Source organism: Pseudophryne corroboree, chromosome 4, assembly GCF_028390025.1.
Source record: "Pseudophryne corroboree isolate aPseCor3 chromosome 4, aPseCor3.hap2, whole genome shotgun sequence".
Lineage (NCBI taxonomy): Eukaryota > Metazoa > Chordata > Amphibia > Anura > Myobatrachidae > Pseudophryne > Pseudophryne corroboree.
Window position 1 is genome coordinate 510,965,875 of NC_086447.1, and position 21,670 is coordinate 510,987,544.

At 45.1% G+C, this 21,670-nt stretch overlaps 1 protein-coding gene across 1 annotated transcript in view; it reads left to right on the forward strand.

Annotated features, from left to right (window-relative positions):
* The window catches only part of SLC35F1 (solute carrier family 35 member F1), a 527,849-nt gene that overhangs the window by 498,948 nt on the left and 7,231 nt on the right, over positions 1–21,670 (forward strand). The gene's annotated exons all lie outside the window — the stretch shown is intronic.

Below are 21,670 nucleotides of genomic sequence, written 5' to 3' on the forward strand. Positions count from 1 at the left end.
TGTTGAAGTGTATCCAATGCCAGTGGTCCTGCAGAGTATGGTCCATACTCTGCAGGACCACTGGCATTGGATACACTTCAACAAATTCCCTGGCGATATATGGACTCTTTGCATCCACCGGATAAAATTCCAACACAAGTTCATCACAGACCCGGACTTTTCCCTGTTGCCATCTGGATCTTATTTGTACAAGATACCTAGGGGGACTCATATCCGGAAGCAAGTCTGGTAACAAATTGCATTATCTAATGACTTGTGAGCAATGTGGAAATAGAGTCCTATCCAGAAGCCGTGGACACTATATTTAAAAAGCAGAAAATAGTGCTATCCTGCATTTTTTAGATATATGAATCTCAGCAATTGCTATATTTATATTATTTTCCTTTTGAGAAATGGGAGTATTTTATTCTCTTTTATGAATGTTTAAATAAACTGTCATATTTTATATTGCAATTTCATTATTTGAACAACAGCCGGCGCCAGTATAATCCCTCTTTATCCTTGATATCCAGTATGTCTACAGTTTCATCTTAAAGGCACAGTTGCAGTATTCCATAGTTTCATCTTAAAGTCACAGTCGCAGTATTCCACAGTCTCAACTTAAAGCCACAGCTGCAGTATTCCATAGTTTCATCTTAAAAAGTCAGTCGCAGTATTCCACAGTCTCAACTTAAAACCACAGCTGCAGTATTCTACCATCTCATCTTAAAGTGACTACCGCAGTGTTCTTCAGCCTTGTCCTAAAGTCACAACCACAGTCATCGTTCTACTTTCAGTTGCGTTTCCAGTTATATCCGGTACCAGCCCGGATTACAGTTGCATCCCTGTCTCACCGGTAACCAGCCCGGTTCTCAGTCTCACCAGTAACCAGTTCGTCTTACTATCTCGTCAGTAACCTTGAGTACATAAGTACCTACTCCTGTGACACTATATCCAGTACAGTCTCACCTATACATTCATCATCCTGCTATCAAAGTCCCTGGTGATCCAGTGGTCAGGATATGGCTTCATCTGCCGAGGCCTGGGTTCGATCCCCGGTCAGGGATTGCTCCTTCTCACTGATCCATACAGACCAGCCTAATATTCACATAGTCCTCCAGTTGCCCGCACAGACTTCACTAACACCGGGTTCACAAAAACCACAGTCATGACAGTAGGAACTGGCCTCATGGACCCGGACGAAAGTGTTTGTCTGACGCAGGACTTCCTAAGCAATATTGCAGGACGCTTGGAGGGTTTGGAGTCGACTCAGCATCAATTGGCACAGTGTCTGCAGCGGAACTTCTCCAGAGAATCTTGGACTTTCTGCACTAAGACTCCTGACAAACGGCAGATTTTCTGCCAGATGTTGTTACAAGAGCTTTTGTCTAGTATTCTTTCTGTGATTCCTGATCACTTCAGGAATACTACCAACGTTGTTGATCCTGTTTTGTCCCATCCAGTTACTAAAGTCTATTCCTTTATGCAAGGAAAAGTTGTTCATCAGAGCTATCCACGGCCCAAGCTCTCTGAAGCTGAACGTCAGTGGCGTAGGGAGCTACACCTCTGTCTTTACTGTGGAAATTCTGGTCATTTTGTTAAGGCTTGTATTCTTCGCAAGCCTGGAAATGGTGAAAAATCTCAGTATCATAGCGCTCATGTCTACCAGTCATCTACAGTAGCCGATCCTGCTACTGCTGACGGGGGTGTTAAGAAGGCTACTCAAAAAGAGACTCAAATTTATGACTGGGGTCCTGTGTTTGGGTGTCAAGAAAAGAATGTTCAAGCCATTTAAAGTCACAGAGGAGTCTGTGTCTACAGCCCAAGGAGGGGTGTTCGTGTCTACAACCCAAGGAGGGGCGTCCGTGTCTACAGCCCAAGGAGGGCCGTCCGTGTCTACAGCCCAAGGAAGGCGTCCGTGTCTGCAGCCCAAGGAGGCGTGTCCGAGTGTGCAGCCCAAGGAGGGGCGTCCGAGTGTGCAGCCCAAGGAGGGGCGTCTGAGTGTGCAGCCCAAGGAGGGGCGTCTGGGTGTGCAGTCCAAGGAGGGGCATCCGAGTGTGCAGCCCAAGGAGGGGCATCCGAGTGTGCAGCCCAAGGAGGGTTATCCAATGTTCAAGCTCTTGTAGGGGCATATGAGTCTTTGTCTCAAAAAGGAGTATCTGATCTGTCAACCCCAGAAGGGGTGCTGGAAATAACAACCCTGAGAGAGGTGTCTGATTCGATAACCCCAGGAGGGGTCACCAAAGTTTCAGCCGCAAGGGAAGTGTCCAGAGCCAAGTTCCCAGATGTAATTTTTTGTGCTACAGATGCAGTTATGAACTCCTGTTTGCCATCCTCAGAGTGCACCACCCTGTTGGCATACAGCAAGGTGCAGGTCCAGGATGGGCCATATAAACACTTGGATTCTACTCACTCCGGTTCCAGCCAAAATCTGCCTCCTTCGGTCCCAATTGATTCTAATTTCTCTGGACTCAATCCAGTTCCGTCCGTAGGTCCAGGGATTCCTCCGGTCCCAGCCGGTACAAGTTTGTCCAGACTCAATCTGGTCCCGCCCATATGTCCGCTTCAGTCTCCTCTGGTCTCAGCCGGTTCAAGTTCGTCCGGACTCAATCTGGTCCCGTCCATATGTCCGATTCAGTGCGTCCCGGTTCCAGCTGGTCCAGCAGCAAATCTCCAGGACCAACCTGGTCAGTCTCCTTCGGTTCCAGCCGATTCCAGCATCTTCGGATCTAATCCGGTCGTATCCGTCAATCCGAAGACTCCTCCGGTCCCAGCCGGTTCAAGCTTTTCCGGACCCAATCTGGTCCCATCCGTCTGTCCGGATCAGCCTCCTTCAGTTCCAGCCGATTCCAGCACCTGTGGATCTAATTCGGTCCTATCCATCAGTCAGAAGTCTCCTCCGGTCCCAGCTGGTTCAAGTTCATCCGGACTCAATCTGGTCTCGTCCATATGTCCGGTTCAGTCTCCTCTGGTTCCAGCCTGTCCAGCAATACTCCAGGCCCAGCCTGGTCAGTCTGTCCCGGTTCCAGCTGGTCCCCAGCAATACTCCAGGCTCAGCCTGATCAGCCCGTCCTGGTTCCAGCCGGTCCAGCAATACTCCAGGACCAACCTGGTCAGTCTCCTTTGGTTCCAGCCAATTCAAGTATCCTCGGATCCAATCCAGTCCTACTCGTCCAGCCCAAGATTTCTCCAGTTTCAGTCAGTTCAAGCTTATCTGGACTCAAACCGATTCCAAGCATTGGACCGAGTAAAGAACTTTTGTCAGTTAGTCCCAGTAAAGGACTTCCACCATCTAGTTATAAAATTAGACTTCAGTCTGTCTCTGATTCTGTTTCCTTGTCTTCCAGCATTGAGTCCACAGCTTCTGCAGGGAAATCTAATACCACTTCTCATCAATGTCAGAATAATTCTGCTGTAGCCGCTAAAGTCAAGAAAAATCCCAAGGCTACTCACTTAAAGTCAGAACGTGCTACAGAGCTGGATACCGATCTGAGTACAGTTTTCTCAGCTTTGTCCCTAAGCTTGTCTGAGCAACCTATTGTTCCATCTGCTGATTTGGAGAAAGGACTTCAGACTAATATTGCTGAGAAGGATACTGATGTTGCTTCCTCAGACCAGTACCCAGAGTCATTTACCTCAGTCGCAGATGCAAGTGTTACAGCTTCAGGGAGAAGTACTTGCGTCTCCATCCAGGAGGACATTTCAAGTGATTTCCCAGTTGAGGATTTAAGCCAGACAATTTCAGAAAGGATATTTCTTCATCAGTCTGATGTTTCTCAAACTGTCTACAATCCAGCTACTGAGAGTGTGCGTCATCAGTTTCAGACTCTAAGCTTTCGTACACTGCCTTAGCACCTATTTACTTTGATGGAGATTTATTGCAATATGCCACTCTGGTTGATCGATTTCTCTCTCTGATGGAGTCGGATCCTTCGGGTGCGGTAACTCCTTCCAACATTACTCGATATCTGTTCCTGGCATTCAGAGGAAGAGCTTTGGAGTGGGCCAGCACGCTTTTTGAGGGTAATGATCCTGTGTTCCATGATTTACAGACTTTTAGTAATGCTGTGGTTAAAGAATTTAGTCCTAAACCTTTGGAATCTGACTCGGTAAAAAAATCATGCTCTAAAGGGAATGCAGAAGGCAGTTTGTGCCGTTCTTCCAGGGATAATCTAAGTATCTCCTTCTGTAAGAACCCGACCATTAAAATTGGTCATGTAGGAGTGTCTCCTAGTCCAAAGAATTTAAAACTCCAGTGCACTTCTTTGTCATCTGCAAACTGTGTATCTAAGGGAGATTTGTATCTTCCATTAGACTTGGACTCAGACTCTGAATTTGATCCAGTTCATGATGCTACTCCTTTCCTGGGAGTTCCTATGTTTTCTAAGGAGGTTTTTTCTTTACAGGAGATTCTGCTCTCCCTGGTCAAAACCAAATGTTCCCGTAAGAAGAAGAGGTATCGACGAAGGTCCTAAGTTCTCCTGTATGAATTTCTCAAGTTCCTCATAAGATTCAAGATGGGTGTCCGGAGTCCACCCTTGATGATCAGTTGAAGTTCACGATCCTCACTGTAGTTCTCATATTTGGTGACTAACCTCTGCCATCTCTGTCCTGGATCCTGTATCTTTCTGCTCACTGGGAAAAACAACTTGCCAATACCATGAGTTTCCTAAGTCCTGAGTTCTCTGCCTTGAAGGTAAGAGTTAACGAGCTCCACCTGTGGTGATTAATCTCCTGTGTGAGTCTGAATTCAGCAATCTGAAGTTTAGGCTTAAAAGCCAGCATCCTCTGTTTGTTTGCAGAAGTTCAGGCTTCAGTGTTCTTTTGGCCTGCTAGGCCTCACTCCACATCACAGCCTAGTCTAGAGTACTCGCATTACAGTGACTGTTCACCTAACCCAGAGCTGTCCAATCCTGTGCCAGCCTGAGACTCTCTGAATCACCTGACACTGCTCACCAATCACCAAGGACCAGGAAGTATGTCAGGAGACTTGAGTTGGAAACTCTGCCAGTTCCTTGTGTCACACACAGCTCTGTGTGAGCTTTAAAGCTGAGCTCCCTAAAGGTAACCCTTGTACTTCAGTTCCTGTAAAACTCTGTTCCTTTGCTACCCAGTTTGTATTACATTTGTGTTACCATTGATATCCAGTATTTCTACAGTTTCATCTTAAAGGCACAGTTGCAGTATTCCATAGTTTCATCTTAAAGTCACAGTCGCAGTATTCCACAGTCTCAACTTAAATGCACAGTTGCAGTATTCCATAGTTTCATCTTAAAGTCACAGTCGCAGTATTCCAGTTTTAACTTAAAGCCACAGCTGCAGAATTCTATAGTTTCATCTTAAAGTCACAGTTGCAGTATTCCACAGTCTCAACTTAAAACCACAGCTGCAGTATTCTACCGTCTCATCTTAAAGTCCCAGCCGCAGTGTTCTTCAGCCTTGTCCTAAAGTCACAGCCACAGTCATCGTTCTACTTTCAGTTGGGTTTCCAGTTATATCCGGTACCAGCCCGGATTACAGTTGCATCCCAGTCTCACCGGTAACCAGCCCGGTTCTCAGTCTCACCAGTAACCAGTCCGTCTTACTATCTCATCAGTAACCTTCTGTACATAAGCACCTACTGCTGTGACACTATATCCAGTACAGTCTCACCTATACATTCATCATCCTGCTATCAAAGTTCCTGGTGATTCAGTGGTCAGGATATGGCTTAATCTACCGAGGCCCGGGTTCGATCCCCGGTCAGGGATTGCTCCTTCTCACTGATTCCTACAGACCAGCCTAATATTCACATAGTCCTCCAGTTGCCCGCACAGACTTCACTAACACCGGGTTCACAAAAACCACAGTCATGACACATTGCTGCCTGAAGTGAGTGCTGTGTTGAACTGCTGTTTGGTGAGCTGGACGGTAGGTCCCTCTCACACATAGAGAGGAAAACTTGTCCAGATAGGCTAGTAAATATGTTTTTTTTTTTTTTTTATGTTTGCTGCAAATAAAAATAGCTTGAGGCCATTTGCACCAACCATCCTGGACTGGCGTGTCACTATTTGGGCAGATTTAGGAAAGCACATCCGTCTATCCCAGGAGACGGCCTCCCTACCCTGATCCACTCACAGATGGATAATGAGACTGTTTGTATTACATGTGTGCCCTTTGTGTGTGTCATGGGATACTGCTGGTACAATAAAAGCACAAGTATTATTACAAGGTTAATGCTATTTTTACATGACTGCAACAATGTGTTTCTGGTCAAACATGAATGGCTTAATAGCACTGACTCAGGGGCATAAATACAGGAGAAGATGGAAGGCAGTTGCTTCCAGGCACCAGCCCTGAAGGGGGCACATTGACCTCCTCCATTGCTCCATCTACTTTATGTGCCCCAGAACAGGAATAAGATGGGAGATCAGGAGGAATGTGTCATGGTTCTCCATCTCCCTGTCTGGGTGCTGCCGTGGTGGTAAAAGTGAATGTGCAGAGACTTCATATTGAGTGCACACTCCCCCCACCCTATCGTCCCTGCCTCCATGCAGCTGTACAGGGGGCATGGTCAGCCGCACAGGTGGACCATGCCCCCCTTTAGTAGGTATTTAGTAAACACAGTGTATTTACACTCCAGACACAGTGCGATTGAGACGCGTGGTATCAGAAACGTCTTGGAAAAATATTGATCATTCCTGGGTGATGACTGGGAGGTGACAAAAGAGATGTACGGAGATGGACCATATTATGGACGGTTTATGCCAGTGTCTATGAAGTGTTTGCTTACACAGGCGCGGTCATTCACATACTCAGATGGAAAATCTGTGCCTGCCATACCACTGATGCAAGTTTGAATGATGCAACCGATGGTGGCATCTAAAGATTTTACAGGTACTCAAAGTGGGTATCTCAATCCTTGCACATTCATAGGCAGAAATGTACACAAGAGCTTTATAGTGGCATATGCATATAATCACAGATTGGTGACCACCAAAAGGCGCAGCTGCAGCCTTATCTACCTCTGAATCACGCCCTGTGTGCTCCAGTTGGACATGCAAGGTGCAAATCTCTTGACAACATTAAAACTATACACCTGATCCCCAACTGTAGAGATGGTTATTAGTAGGAGAGCATTAGTAACTGATGTATGGTCACTATGCAGTACATTAAGCGTTGCCTTTTGTTAAGAAATATACAAAATCACAATGCTGTGGTGTAGTACAGTAGGCTTGGTTGTGTACAAAGAACAGAACATCAGGAACAAAATTCCCATGCAGAAAGAACCATTAGTCTGCTGGTAGCATTAGGGTAAATTGAGTTATGAAAACACAATATGAGTGTGTTCTCTAATACAGTACCACAGTCTGCTGCTACGCACAAGGACATAGAGAAGCCTGTCATGCAAAACACCATGGAATAAAGACATTCTTTCTTCCACATTCATTTCAGGGAGATAATGCTCAGTAGGAATCACAATTCTGGTCAATTAAAATTAAGTTTACTAGGATCCTGATTAACAAAGCTCCTTTGTGTCAAATGAATTGTTATGCTATAATAGCTTGAAGGAATGTGTTAGCACACTAGATTGCAAGAGTGCATTTATTTAGACTCATTATAAAAAGTTAACTTTTAAAGTATTTGTATTGGGTAGCTGTACCATCTATCCATATTTATTCTGACCCAAAATATGCATCAGGACAGTCACAGCATGGCAGCCAAACTGCCAGGATCCAGGCAGGGCTGGGGCAAGTTTCTCTGCACCCTAGGCAAAACTTCAGCCTACTGCCCCAATAGCCACTTCACAGCCTCACAGGTGAAACTGAGGAGGTGGTGTCTTATATGTTCCACAGTCACAACATGCATTAAGTACAACAAGAAAGGCATCCTTAAATTTGTGATGAGCAGACTCATTGACACCCCCCAGATCCCGGCACTCCAGGCAGCTGCCTGTTTGTAGAGTTGACCTTTTGCCCAGGGTTTCAGAGATAAGACTATGCATCATTTTACCCTCTTCCTTGATACCGTGACAGTTACAGCTGTACATTGTTCAACACTGTTGCCTGGAGATTTTTTGTAGTATCAAAGGAAAAGGGGGAGATTCCACACAGGATATATAAACTAAAATAGGATTTTAATTACATACCGGTAAATCCTTTTCTCGTAGTCCATAGAGGATATTGGGGTCCACATTAGTACCATGGGGTATAGACGGGTCCACTAGGAGCCATGGGCACTTTAAGAAATCAATAGTGTGCACTGGCTCCTCCCTCTATGCCCCTCCTACCAGACTCAGTCTAGAAACTGTGCCCGAGGAGACAGACATATCTTGAGAGAAGGATTCAGAAAGGATAGTGGTGAGATTCGAACCAGCACACACAAACAAGAAGAAAATCATGTTAACCCAACATAAACAGGACAGCAGCAGCTGAACCAACAACAATACTTAACCAAGTAACCATGCATTAAACACAGAGCACTGGGCAGGCGCCCAGTATCCTCTACGGACTACGAGAAAAGAATTTACCGGTAGGTAATTAAAATCCTGTTTTTTCTTATGTCCTAGAGGATACTGTGGTCCACATTAGTACCATGGGGATGTACCAAAGCTCCCAAACTGGGTGGGAGAGTGCTGAGGTTCCTGCAAAACTGATTGACCAAACTGAAGGTCCTCAGAGGCCAACGTATCGAACTTGTAGAACTTAGCAAACATGTTCGAACAAGACCAAGTGGCTGCTCGGCAGAGCTGTAAGGCCGAGACACCCCGGGCAGCCACCCAGGAAGAACCCACCGACCGAGTAGAGTAGGCATGAACAGATTTAGGCACCGGCAAACCTGCCGTAGAGGAAGCATGCTGGATAGTATGCCTGATCCAGCGAGCAATAGACTGCTTTGAAGCACAAACAGCGAGTCGGATTTTCTGGGACGCTGTCCGTTTGACATAGATCTTCAAAGCCCGCACAACATCCAGGGACTTTGAAGTAGAAGAGGTGTCAGTAAGCACCGGAACCACAATAGGCTGGTTGATATGAACGCAGACACCACCTTTGGAAGAAACTGCTGACGAGTTCTGAGTTCAGCTCTATCTTCATGAAGAATCAAATAGGGGCTCTTGTGAGACAACGTCCCCAAATCCGACACACGTCTTGCCGAAGCCAAGGCCAACAGTGTGACGGTCTTCCACGTAAAAAAAACTTTACATCAACCTCCTGTAAAGGCTCAAACCATAAGAATGTAGAAACTGCAACACCACGTTGAGATTCCAAGGTGCCGTAGAATGCACTAAAGGCGGCTGGATGTGTAGAACACCTTTCAAGAACGTCTGAACCTCCGGAAGGGAAGCAAACTGTTTTTGGAAGAAAATGGACAAGGCCAAAATCTGGACCTTTACAGATCTTAGGTGTAGGACAACATTCACACCAGACTGCAGAAAAAGCAGAAAACGACCCATCTGAAATCCCACCGCAGGAAATGATCTCACACCAAGAGACGTATTTTCTCCAAATCCGGAGGTAATGTTTAGACGTTACCCCTTTTCTGGCTTGGATCAAGGTAGGAATTATCCTGTCCGGAATCCCTTTCCGGGAAAGAATTAGATGCTCAACTTCCATGCCGTCAAACGTAGCCGCGGTCTTGATAGACGAATGGCCCCTGTTGCAGGAGATCCTCCCGAAGAGGTAAAGGCCACGGATCCTTCAGAAGCAGTTCCAGTAGATCTGCGTACCAAGCCCTTCTTGGCCAATCTGGAGCAAAGAGAATTGCTTGAACCCTTTCCCTTTTTATCCTATTGAGAATTCTTGGGATCAATGGAAGTGGGGGAAAGACGTACACCATCTGGTAGACCCACGGAGTCACCAGAGCGTCCACCGCCAATGCCTGTGGGTCTTTTGACTTGGAGCAATACGGCTGGAGCTTTTTGTTGAGACAAAAGGCAATCATGTTGATCTGAGGAGTCCCCCACCGACAAATTAAGCACGCAAACACCTCCGGCTGAAGGCCCCACTCTCCTGGGTGGAGGTCGTGTCTGCTGAAGAAGTCTGCTTCCCAGTTGCCCATGCCTTGAATGAAGATCGCGGACAATACCAGCGCATGTCTCTCTGCCCAGAGGATGATCCTTGTCACCCCTGACATTGCTGCTCTGCTCTTCGTTCCGCCCTGTCGGTTTATGTACGTCACCGCTGTCACATTGTACGACTGAACCTGGATGGCTCGATTGTGAAGAAAATGAGATGCCTGCTGAAGGGCGTTTTATATGGCCCTTAGTTCCAGAACGTTGATCGGAAGAATGGTTTCCTGACTTGACCATTTTTCTTGGAAGTGTTCCCCCTGGGTGACTGCTCCCCAACCTCTGAGGCTTGCGTCTGTGGTTAGCAGAAACCAATTTTGAATCCCGAACTTTTGGCCCTCCATCAGGTGAGGTCTTTAGCCACCACAGAAGAGAAATCCTGGCTTTTGGCGAAAGATGTATACTCTGGTGCATGTGTAGAAGCGAGCCGGACCATTTGTCCAGCAGATCCAGCTGGAAGGACCTTGCGTGAAACCTTCCGTACTGCAGTGTCTCGTAAGAGGCTACTATCTTTCCAAGGAGGCGAATGCACAGATGTACCAATGTCTGGGGTGGCTTTAGGAGGTCCCTTACCATTGATTGAATGACCAATGCCTTTTCCAGAGGAAGGAATACCTTCTGTTCCTCCGTATCCAGTATCATCCCCAGGAAGTATCCAGGTGAGATTTTGGCAGATGTAGAATCCACCCGTGATCCAGAAGTAGTCGTGTGGAGAGGGAAATGCAGTGTAACAACCTCTCCCTGGACGGCGCTTTTATCAGCAGATCATCCAGGAGAAACATCATTTCTGCCATTACTTTTGTAAACACCCTCTGTGCCTTGGAGAGCCCAAAGGGCAGGGCCTGGAACTGGTAGTGACAGTCCTGTAATGCAAACCTTAGATAAGCCTGATGAGGGGGCCAAATCGGAATATGAAGGCACGCATCCTTCATATCCAGAGACTCCAGGAATTCTCCCTCCTCCAGATCTGAGATCACAGCTCTCAGCGACTCCATCTTGAATTTGAACACCCGTAAATATGTGTTCAGTGACTTGAGGTTTAAAATGGGCCTTACTGAACCGCCTGGTTTGTAGATGAAGAGGAACTGGAACAGTGACCTGAGTCTGTACCAGTTTTTGAATTGTTGCTTGTAAGGTCATACTTGCTTCCCGTGAAGCTGGTAAGCCGGATTTGAAGAATCTGTGAGGTGGGATTTCCTGAAACTCCAGTCTGTAGCACTGGACGATAAGATCTTTTACCCATGGATCCAGGCATGATGTGGTCCATACATGACTGAAATATCGTAACCGGGCTCCCACCTGCATGTTGACCAGGCAGTGCTGTCAGGGCCGGTTCAAGGCCGCTCTGCGCCCCGGGCAGGAAACGGGGCATGGCCTAATACAGGGGGCGTGGTCAGTTACGCCCCCTGTACATTACTAGCGCCGCTTGAATGCTGAGCGGTGCGCGATGACGTCATCGCGCACCGCACAGCAAAAGGTCCTCTCCACAAAGGGAAACTAGATGCTACGCGATTAACACAAGTTTCTTCAAAGAGGGAATTTAATTCCTTAGAAGCAGGAAAGGTAGCAGAGGATTTCTTTTTCACATTAAAAAAGGATTCCTCCTCATCCTCTGACACATTTTCAGGAATGTGTAAGACCTCTCTAATAGCTTCAATCAGGGCCAGTATTCCCTGTGCTAAAGCTGCATCCCCTCACCTACCATCAAGTCCACCTCCCCCTCCCCTGGGTCTGATACATCATCATCGGTATCAGCCTGCATGATTTGGGCCAGAGTATGCTTCTGTGGACAAATAGCAGGGGTCTGAGATGCCGGGATGACCACTGAATCTCTATTTATCAGATCATCTACAGATTGCCTTAAATATCGCGTCTCCTTTTCATTTTGGGACAATTTATTTTAAATATTTGAAATCATCCCCTTTAATGAATCTAACCATATAGGTTCAGATCCACTAGCCTGAGAATGTGTACTATCCTGAGTACACTGTAATGATCCCCCCGATTGAGAAATGCACTCTGCTGTGCATGATACACACTCCTTTGACAAAATAATGTAAAAGAACACACACACACACACACACACAGGAATTAAAAGCACAGTTAACCCACACAGTTCCCTTATAGGTAGACAGAGTATTGGAGCCAGCCACACAGCGCCCCTATAGCTAAAGTATTGACTTAGCTGGGTCTAAATTGAGTACCCTTAATAGGGTTCAGTACACCTAGAGTATTGCTCCTCCCCCTTTATTATGACCCCCTGGTACCGCTGAGGTGCTCTGGAGTCCGTGTGGAGGAGCTGCGCTTTCCTGTCAGGCTGCCTGTTGTAAGCTGCAGAAGGGAAAATGGCGCTGGTGAGCTGCTGGATCCGCTCATAGTGAAGGCTCCACCCCCTTAATGGAGCGCGGCCTTCCCGCTTTTTATACTGGCTGAGGTAACAGAATAAGGGTTACAATGGGTTATAACCCCTGTAATATGTGCCAGTAGTGGGTAATAAGCCGCCCCACACAGCGGTCACACAGTGCCTCTGAAACCTAGAGCGCAGCGTGCATGCAGCGTGCATGCAGCGCTGCGCTCCTATCCTGATGCCGCCATTACCACTTGTTACCCGCTAACCGGGACACCGGCGACCTACTCACCACTCTTCAGTCTTCTGACTCTGTTAGGGGTGGCGGCGTGCTGCGGGTCTGTAGGTTCGCTGTGGTAGGACCCTCAGGAGCTCAGTGTCCTGTCAGCGGGGAATGGGTCCATTAACCGTAGGGAGGTTGGGCCGTTCCCCACCCTAAGTCCCACGAAGCAGGCGGTCTGGTGCCAGCCAGACCTGCCTGAAAATAATAAAATAGAAAATACATGCAGAAAAAAACTCTTCAGGAGATTCCCAAGCATGACCGGCTCCTCCAGGCACATTTTCTAAACTGAGTCTGGTAGGAGGGGTATAGAGGGAGGAGCCAGTGCACACTATTGATTTCTTAAAGTGCCCATGGCTCCTAGTGGACCCATCTATACCCCATGGTACTAATGTGGACCCCAGTATCCTCTAGGACATAAGAGAAAGTAATCTTTTAATGTAAGTATAAAGAGAAGATGATAGTATGTAACTAACAAATTATAAATATATAAGAAGTGTTGTCAGTGCACCCCAGAGTTTATAATATACTTTGCTCACTGATATGATTTTTGTAAAGAGCAATAAAAGAAGTACTCTTATTGGGGACACACTTACAAAGATATTAGTGATATTATATGTAATGTGTAAGCTATGAAAACAGTTTATTCAATACATAAGTTTAAATAATGGTTTTAATAATATTACTCCCTCAGTGAGTGAACGGAGGTGTTCCTTACTTAAGAACACATAAAAGACAAAATACAATACAACACAACTATATATATTAAAATCAATAATTACCATTACATTTCCACATCGAAATCATAAATCATTAATACTTGGTTTTAATTGGGTGAATTATTGGTTCTAAAAATATTTAGCATAAATCTAAAAATAAAAAAACGTATATAGGCTACCTACTGTGAACAGTGTAGCGTTATTGGCTAGTATTACCAGTGTTGGATATTATGCTAAACGACATCTGTTCAAGTATAGTTGCAACACCAAAAAGGCCAGTTATATTTAAAGCCTATTTAAGGTTTATTAGTGCAGCTTTTCTCAGGCATACAATGTTATAGATCAGGGTGAAAAGTTTAAGCACAGAGGCTCCGTAACCAGGATTAATATGTACTCTTAAAAAACTATTCTTCGTAATTGGATATTACTACATAGGGGCCAGGAAATGTCGGAGATCCTGGCCTCTTCCCTCCCCTGCAACGGCGATAACATGCCTCCGTTTGGAGAAACCAAGGTTGTCGCCAACCCATTCCCCCAAACAGCATCAGACTGCCAGTCACTGACAGTCTGATGCCTATCTGCATCCGTCATCACAGGAACCATTCATGCATGCACAGAACGGGTCCTGCACATGCGTAAAGTACCGATAAATGGTACTTTGCTGAATACAACTCTACTCCGGATGGTCTTCAGTATGCCGAATGTCGGGATCCCGGCGCACAGTATACCGGTGCCGGGATCCCGACACCCGGCATACCAACAGCTATTCTCCCTCGTGGGGGTCCACAACCCCCCTGGAGGGATAACAAATACCGTGCCCGCAGTGTGGCGAGCGCAGCGAGCCCGCAAGGGGCTCCTTTGCGCTCGCCACACTGTCGGTATGCCGGCGGTCGGGCTCCCGGCGCCGGTATGCTGGTCGCCGGGAGACTGGCCGCCGGCATACCATACTACACCACGCTACGCCAACCACATCTGAAGTACCCTCATGGTGCTGTTATTTATTGGTGACAGTTGGCCAGATGTACTAAGCCTTGAAAAGTGATAAATTGGATGGTGATAAAGTAACAGCCAATCAGCTCCTAGCTGCCATGTTACACACTGGGTTTGAAAAATGACAGGAGCTGGTTGGTTGGTACTTTATCAACATGCAATTTATAACTTTTCAGGGCTTGGTACATCTGGCTCAGTGTAGTTTATTTTATTAATTTGTTGCTTAACCTAGATGTTATGTTATAAAGTTATTTTATAAAGTTTTACACATAACGGTCACAGTAAAGTTTATTCTACAATCTTTTCCTGCATGTTAATGCTGGAACAGGCATTTTCTGCAACAGGCTATCAGTGTCCCTGGTAGAATACATAAAGATGGAAACAATCTTCCAGTGGAATCTGCAGAATATACAGTATGTCAGTAATCCAGCACTGTATTTCAAAGGAAAAACATAAGAAAAGAAAATGGCTGGTAGCTCAGAGTTTAAATTACTGTAGCTGCAGCTGAACTGAACAATGAAAATGATCAGCTGTGAAAAGTTCAAGTTGAGATGCTGCTATTCAGAGATAACTAGTGAGGTGTTTTTGCTACAGACATAACCAGAGATCTGGGATAAGCTAGGCACAAATTAAGCTTTGTTGACGATGACCAGCTAATTCACATAAAATATGAGACTACCGCAAAACGCATGTGGGATGCAATCTGGATTAAAGATCCATTTGGTGCAGTACTAATAATTATTATGTTATTTATATAGCTATTTTCTCCTAATAGGACCTAAAGTGCTTTACATTTGCCTTCACAGCACAAAATACAAAACAAGCTTAACAGTGGATATTAGTGAAATGCTTGAATAAATACTGTAGGGAAGTTTTGAGTCTGTTTTTGAAGGATTCTAGAGTGGAGGCTTCTCAAACTGTGTGGAGGAGAGAGTTCCATAGAGTCGGAGCAACAAAGCTGAAAGCTCGACCCTCAATAAATTCAGGGAGATTCTAGGTACTGACTAGGTAAGTAGTTCTTCATCTACAGATCACAGTAGTTGAGTGGGACAGTAAGGAATCCAAAGCAGCTTTAAGTACCTTGGGCCCTGGTCATGTAGGACTTTGAAAGTGTGCATGCCAATTGTGAAAACGATTGGGCACTTTACAGGTAGCCAGTGAAGGGAGTAGAGAATGTGTGTTATGTGGCTGGTGGTTAACAGTCTGGCAGCTAGCTACATTTTGTACTATATGTAAGCGGTGCAATTCTTTTGCTGGGAGACCAAGGTAAGCATGATGATACAAATGCATGTATGACGTTAGGCAGATCTTCTGAGAATACTATGGGCCCAATTCAGGCGATCCAACTGCAAATATTACTAAAGGGATGCAGGCGCATGTGCAGGGCCCACATTTTCTGCAGGCACCAGACAGAGGCATTCGCAGGGTGGGGGGAAAGGCAATGCTCCATTTCCTAGGTGGAGGCGGAGCGTTGTGGGGGCAGAGGCGGGGAAACAGGGTTGGCGTACTTTAGAATGTAAGCTCTCACGAGCAGGGCCCTCTTCCCTCATGTGCTTACCCTTTTCTTACTTTAATAATCTTCAACTGCACCAAATCCAGCAGTCTTCTGCCACCTGATACTTATTCCAGTGTCATCTGCTGATGTAACTATGTTTATTTACCCTGTACTTGTCCTATATTGTCGTCAACTGTAAGTTGCTGTTTTCCTGTTTGATTATTTGTTTATGTACTCTGTAATTGGGCGCTGCGGAACCCTTGTGGCGCCATATAAATAAAGGATAATAATAATAATCCAAATGGGGGCGTGGCGTGAGCGTGATCGCAGCCCACCGTGAAGAGAAAGATGTCTGCGGGCCCCCTGCGGGTGCAGCCAACCCTAATTTCTGCGATCCAGCAGAAACTGTGATGCAATTGCAATTTCTGCTTGGTCAGGGAGGGGGGGGGATGCGGCAGTCAGCATGCTTTCAGATAAAAGAATGGGTATTTTGATTGTGGCTGGTATCTGATGTTTAAGTGTCAAGCCACTATCCAGGACAACTCCAAGATTCCACACATTGTTATTATTATTATTATTATTATTATTATTACTATTATTATCCATTATTAACCTTTATTTATATGGTACCAAGGGGATCCACAGTGCCCAATTACTGAGTACATAAACAAATAATCAAAACCGGAAAACAGCACCTTACAGTTCAAGAAAATATAGGACAAATACAGGGTTTATTAACCTAGCTGAATCAGCAGACGACTCTGAAGTATCAGGGTAGCAGAAAACCGAGGGATTTGGTGCTGTTGAAGGGAGTATGGAGTAGAAGATAATTTAAGTAACAGCAGGAAAATCACATTAGGGAAGAGGCCCCTGCTCATGAGAGAATACTTTCTAGAGGGAAGGGGCAGACAGACAGGGTAGAAAGTGAGCATGTGACAGAAGGCTTAGGATGAGAGTTTGCAGGGTTTGGTGAAGCCGATCTTGAGAGCCAGTTTGAAGGTTTGTAGAGATGTCAAGAGTCTGAGGGGGAGAGGTTTTGAATTCTGATGGGGAAGGGGAGCCAGTTAAGGGCTTGTAAGCAAGGTGAGGTGGACACAGTACGTTTGGTGAAGAAGATGAGCTGGGCATCAGCATTGAGGATAGAGTGGAGAGGAGAGAGGCATTTGTCAAGGATGTAAGGTAGAAGATTACAGTAGTCTAGTCTGGAGATGACCAGTGAGTGGATAAGGGTCTTAGAGGCTTCCAGGCTGAGAAAGTATGATCCTAGAAATATTTTTTGAGATGAAAACAGCAGGTTTGTGAGAGGTACTGAATGTGTGGTTTGAAGGAGAGGGAGAAGTCAAGGATAACTCAGAGACAGCATACTTGGGGCTAGAGGAGATAGTAGTGCCATCAATAGATAATGAAATTGCAGGAGGTGAGGTTGTGCGGGAGGGTGGGAAAATGATCAGCTCAGTTGTTAAGTTTAAGAAAGCACTGGGACATCCAATAGGAGCTAGCAGAGAGACAGTTGGAGATACAAGTGAGGAGAGCGGGGGAGAGGCCAGGGGAAAAAAGGAAGTCTTGAGTATCCTCAGCATAGAGATAATGTTGCAAGTCAAAAGAGTGAATGAGCTACCTAAAGAGGACATATAGAGAGAGAGTAGGAAAGGACCAAGAAACGAACCTTGTGGGACACCTACAATTAGTGGCATTGGGCGGGAGGTGGAGTCATGAGCGGAGATAAAGACGGAACAGTCAGAGAGGTAAGACGATAGCCAGGAGAAGGCATTATCAAGTAGACCAAGGAAGTAAAGGATTTGCAGAAGGAGAGGGTGGTCCACAGTGTCAAAAGCTGCAGAGATGTCAAGGAGAATAAGCAGAGTAGTGGCCCTTGGATTTTGCAGAAAGGAGGTCATTGCAGACTGTCGTAAGGGCAGTTTCAGTTGAGTGGAAAGGATGGAAGCCAGACTGGAATGGGTCAAGCACTGAGTGGGAGGAAAGAAAGGCAGCAAGGTGGTTGTAGACAATACGCTAAAGGAGTTTTGAGGCGAAAGGTAGGAGATGGGTCGGTAGTTGAACAGTGTGAGGATCAAGGGTAGGTTTTTTAAGAATAGGGGAGATGAGTGCATGCTTAAATTCAGAGGGGACAATGTCTGACGAGAGGGAGAGATTGAGGAGGTGGGCATGATTGGAACAGTTAGGAGAGGTAGTGTAGGAGGCGGGAGGGGATAGGGTCAAGTGGGGAGGTGGAGTGGGGGAGGAACGGATTAGGTCCATGACTTCCTCACCAGATACATGGGAGAAAGATGTCAGAGTTAATAAGAGGAATGGGGAGGGGTGGTAAGGAAAAGGAGGTAGCTGGCTGACATATGGAATCAATTCTGGATGTGAAGTAAGTTGCAACGTCAAGAGTAGAGAGTGAGGGAAGTTGAGGAGGGGGTGGGCAGAGGAGGGAGTCGACAGTGGCAAAGAGGCACCAGGGGTTAGAAGAGGTGAGGTTCTTAATGCAGGACTGTTTAGCAAGGGAAAAGGCAGCACTGAAAGATGAGAGCATAAGTTTGGAATGGAGGCAGTGTGCCTTTGAGCGTGATTTCTTCCACTGTTGCTCGGCAGACGTGAGCATTTTTGCAGACATCTAGTGCATTTGGTGTGCCAGGGTTGAGGTGTTGATCTGCGAGGGTGAATAGTGGTTGGAGGAGCGACAGAATCAAGAGCAGAAGTAAGGGATGCATTGTGATGCAAGTGAGTCTAACAGGAAGAATAGGAAAGTGGTGTCGACAACCTCAATGTTACGATTTGTGATGGTAGCCTTAGGAGGTAGAGCAGAGAGAGATAAGTTAAAAAAGAGCAGATGGTGGTCAAAAAGGGGAAAGGGGTTGTTGGAGAAATGTCCAATGGTGAGTGAAGACCAGATCAAGTGAGCTCCCATTCACATGGGAGGGTGAGGAGGTCCACTCCAAGCGAAGATGTGAGGCTAAGAAGTTTAGATGCAGTAGATATCGATTGGCATGTCAGAAGAGAGGAAGCCAGGAAGCAAAGTTGTCAAGCAATTTAGAGGGAATGCTAGCGGGACAGTAAATGACAGCTACTTGAAGATGAACAGTTTGGAAAAGGAATATAGTATGGACCTCAAATGTAAGGGATGGTTCTGGGGGGTATGAGTTGGTAGGAGTAGCTGGAGGTTAAAAGGACCCCAACACAAGTACCTTGGCGACCCCCGCGTTGGGGTGAGTGCGAGAATGTGAGGCCCCCAGAAGAGAGAGCAGCAGTAGAGGTGTTCAGTGTTTTGTGGTTCTGAACCCCCAAGGGTAAGTCCTGTTGGTTTGCTATGCTGCAGTCTTGTCCTGTGACCTATCTGTTTTATCAGGGTTCAGTTGCAGCCAGCTGACGCTCATCCACTGCTGGAGCTCAGCTAGACAGCCATGTAGGGTTGTTATTGCATTCTCAGTACCTGGAGCAAAGCACAGGTACAGTTGTAGATGTCTATAGCATGCTTTGATAGTCTCCACTGACAGTAGATAGTAGTGTGATTGCTTGGCATGCTGCAGTGTTTTGGGGCGGTGACGTGAACCATTCTGTAGGCATGCAGTGCCCAGGTCTTCATCTTCCAATGCAGATTTTCTGGTCCCAGTTGATGGTCGCAATCGTTATCCGATATTGCATCCTTGAACACAGCACTCAGATCTGAGATGCATGCTGGATGCGTCTTTTTCCTACAGATGCCTCCTGCGGTATTAGCATAGTAGTTCTACAGTATTGCGTAGCATTTTGCCTGTGGCTGTGCAATACCTTACATATCTGAATTAGGCCCATTGTTTGCCAAAGTCTACGGTTGTACTTCTATATTGAAAGTGTGCCAGTGCCTATGATACCCATCATCAGATAGAGCTTGCAATGATATTATATTGCACTGTTTATGTCTAGGCTATCAGTTTAAATGTGAAAAAGTGAGTGTGACTGTAGTTATTTATTGAGCAGAGAAGTTATTGAAGCTTTACGAGGTGTAAGTGGAAAGTGCAGAGTCACATAAGTGGAATAATTACTATATAGTTGTAATTTAGTCCTAGAGGGATTGTATTCTGTCTTCTAGAATCAAACCGATTGGAGTGAATTGTGCATCGATTACTGAAAAGATTCTTTCAAATATCTGTACAATTTATTTGTTTGATTTTGTACTTTTTCTCTATCTACCATTTATATATCGTACATTATTATTATTGCCAGAAACTCATATTATGCCTTCTTCAATTATTTTCCCCTCATTTGGTAGTTATTCCCGATATTGCCATGCGTTGATCTTTGCATGCCATGTCAGTTTTCTACTCTTCTATGTTCTATTTATTGCTAATATTATTTTAGCTTGGATTTTATTGTAGTCTTATTACAATTTCCAGTGATTATATATTGTTCAAAGTCTATATTTCTAAAATTTATGCTGCTAATCTCCATTATCCTTTTGATAGTCTAAAAGTTACCACTGATCTTCCTATATTTAAGATAAAAGAAAGTGCAGATGCAGATATTATAGTACCAAGCACTGCTAATCAGAATAATAATAAACTCTTCAATTTACCATAGAGCAAAATCAAGGTGCTTAGCATAATTTCTGGCCAAAAATACGGTACCACCAACCACGACCAGGTGACCTCATCTGGTGGGTCCCTAACACTAACATTAAGCTTAAGTCCAGGGCATGGAACCCCCCCCCAAGTCAGCACAGGCCAACCTCTCCAATGCATCACACTAGTGATAAGTTAGTGTTACATAAATAAGAAGCGGAAGCTATGTGTTAGGCATGTTACATTGGTGAAAAGTAATAATTACACTGTTAAAAGGTGTTATATAGGTAGAAAAATAATTAGGTGCTAGATTTAATATTATAATATGATGCCCCAAAGCAGCCAGGCCACACAAACCCAGGGGGCCCTGCGCCCTGAGCTCATCCCTATTTTGTGACAACTACATTTTATTAGAATGCCTTTATTGAGATATTACCAGTGCTGTCCAATTCTTTGGAATATAATGTATTTCTTATTTTGTTAATTGCCCTAATTTACCGCACAGAAAAAAAAATATTATTTAACCTGAAAGTATTATCAAGCTATATCCAATTACAGGACATTTTTACCATGTGGTAAATTACCTGTTTTTGGCTGATAACACATAGGATCCAAGATAAGTCTCCGGACCCATGCATTATCGCGCTAAAATGGGTCTGCGAGGGCTGTTTATCTGGGATTCTGCTTAGTGGGCCTGAGACACGCGAAGCCTAATCCCCAATAAGTGATAGTGGGCAGGAGTTGATTGGACAACCTTGGGGGAATATATAAATTTACTCCCATTAATTGGATATCCTCATAAATGTTATAAAGGAGCAGCATCTACATTGCTAGACTTGCTGGCCACATCAAATGGAATGTTGCAGGTGATACTGAACAAATTAAATTTTATGGCTGTATGTGTGGCTTCAAAATTAATGTGTTGTCATTTTCAATCATCAAAGCCTGCCCAAGTGTCATACGAGTTGAACTTATGCAGTATGGCCCCACTGTCTGAGAAAAAAAGGTGACGATATTAATAAAGATTTTGCAAAAGTAATTGTATATATTGCCGTAGTTACTGTAGCATGTCATGATATGTCCTTACCAGTTGTAGTTATTTAATACTACATCATTTTGTTAAAGAGACCGGTCATTTACCCTTGTACTTCTCATACTGGCAAGATTGCTTTAAATGTAATTTCTATTGCTTTATATGTCAAAAGAGTTGTAAATGGTTCTCTGCTAAATGCTAACACCAGTCCTCAAAACTAGTAGTTGTACAAAATTCC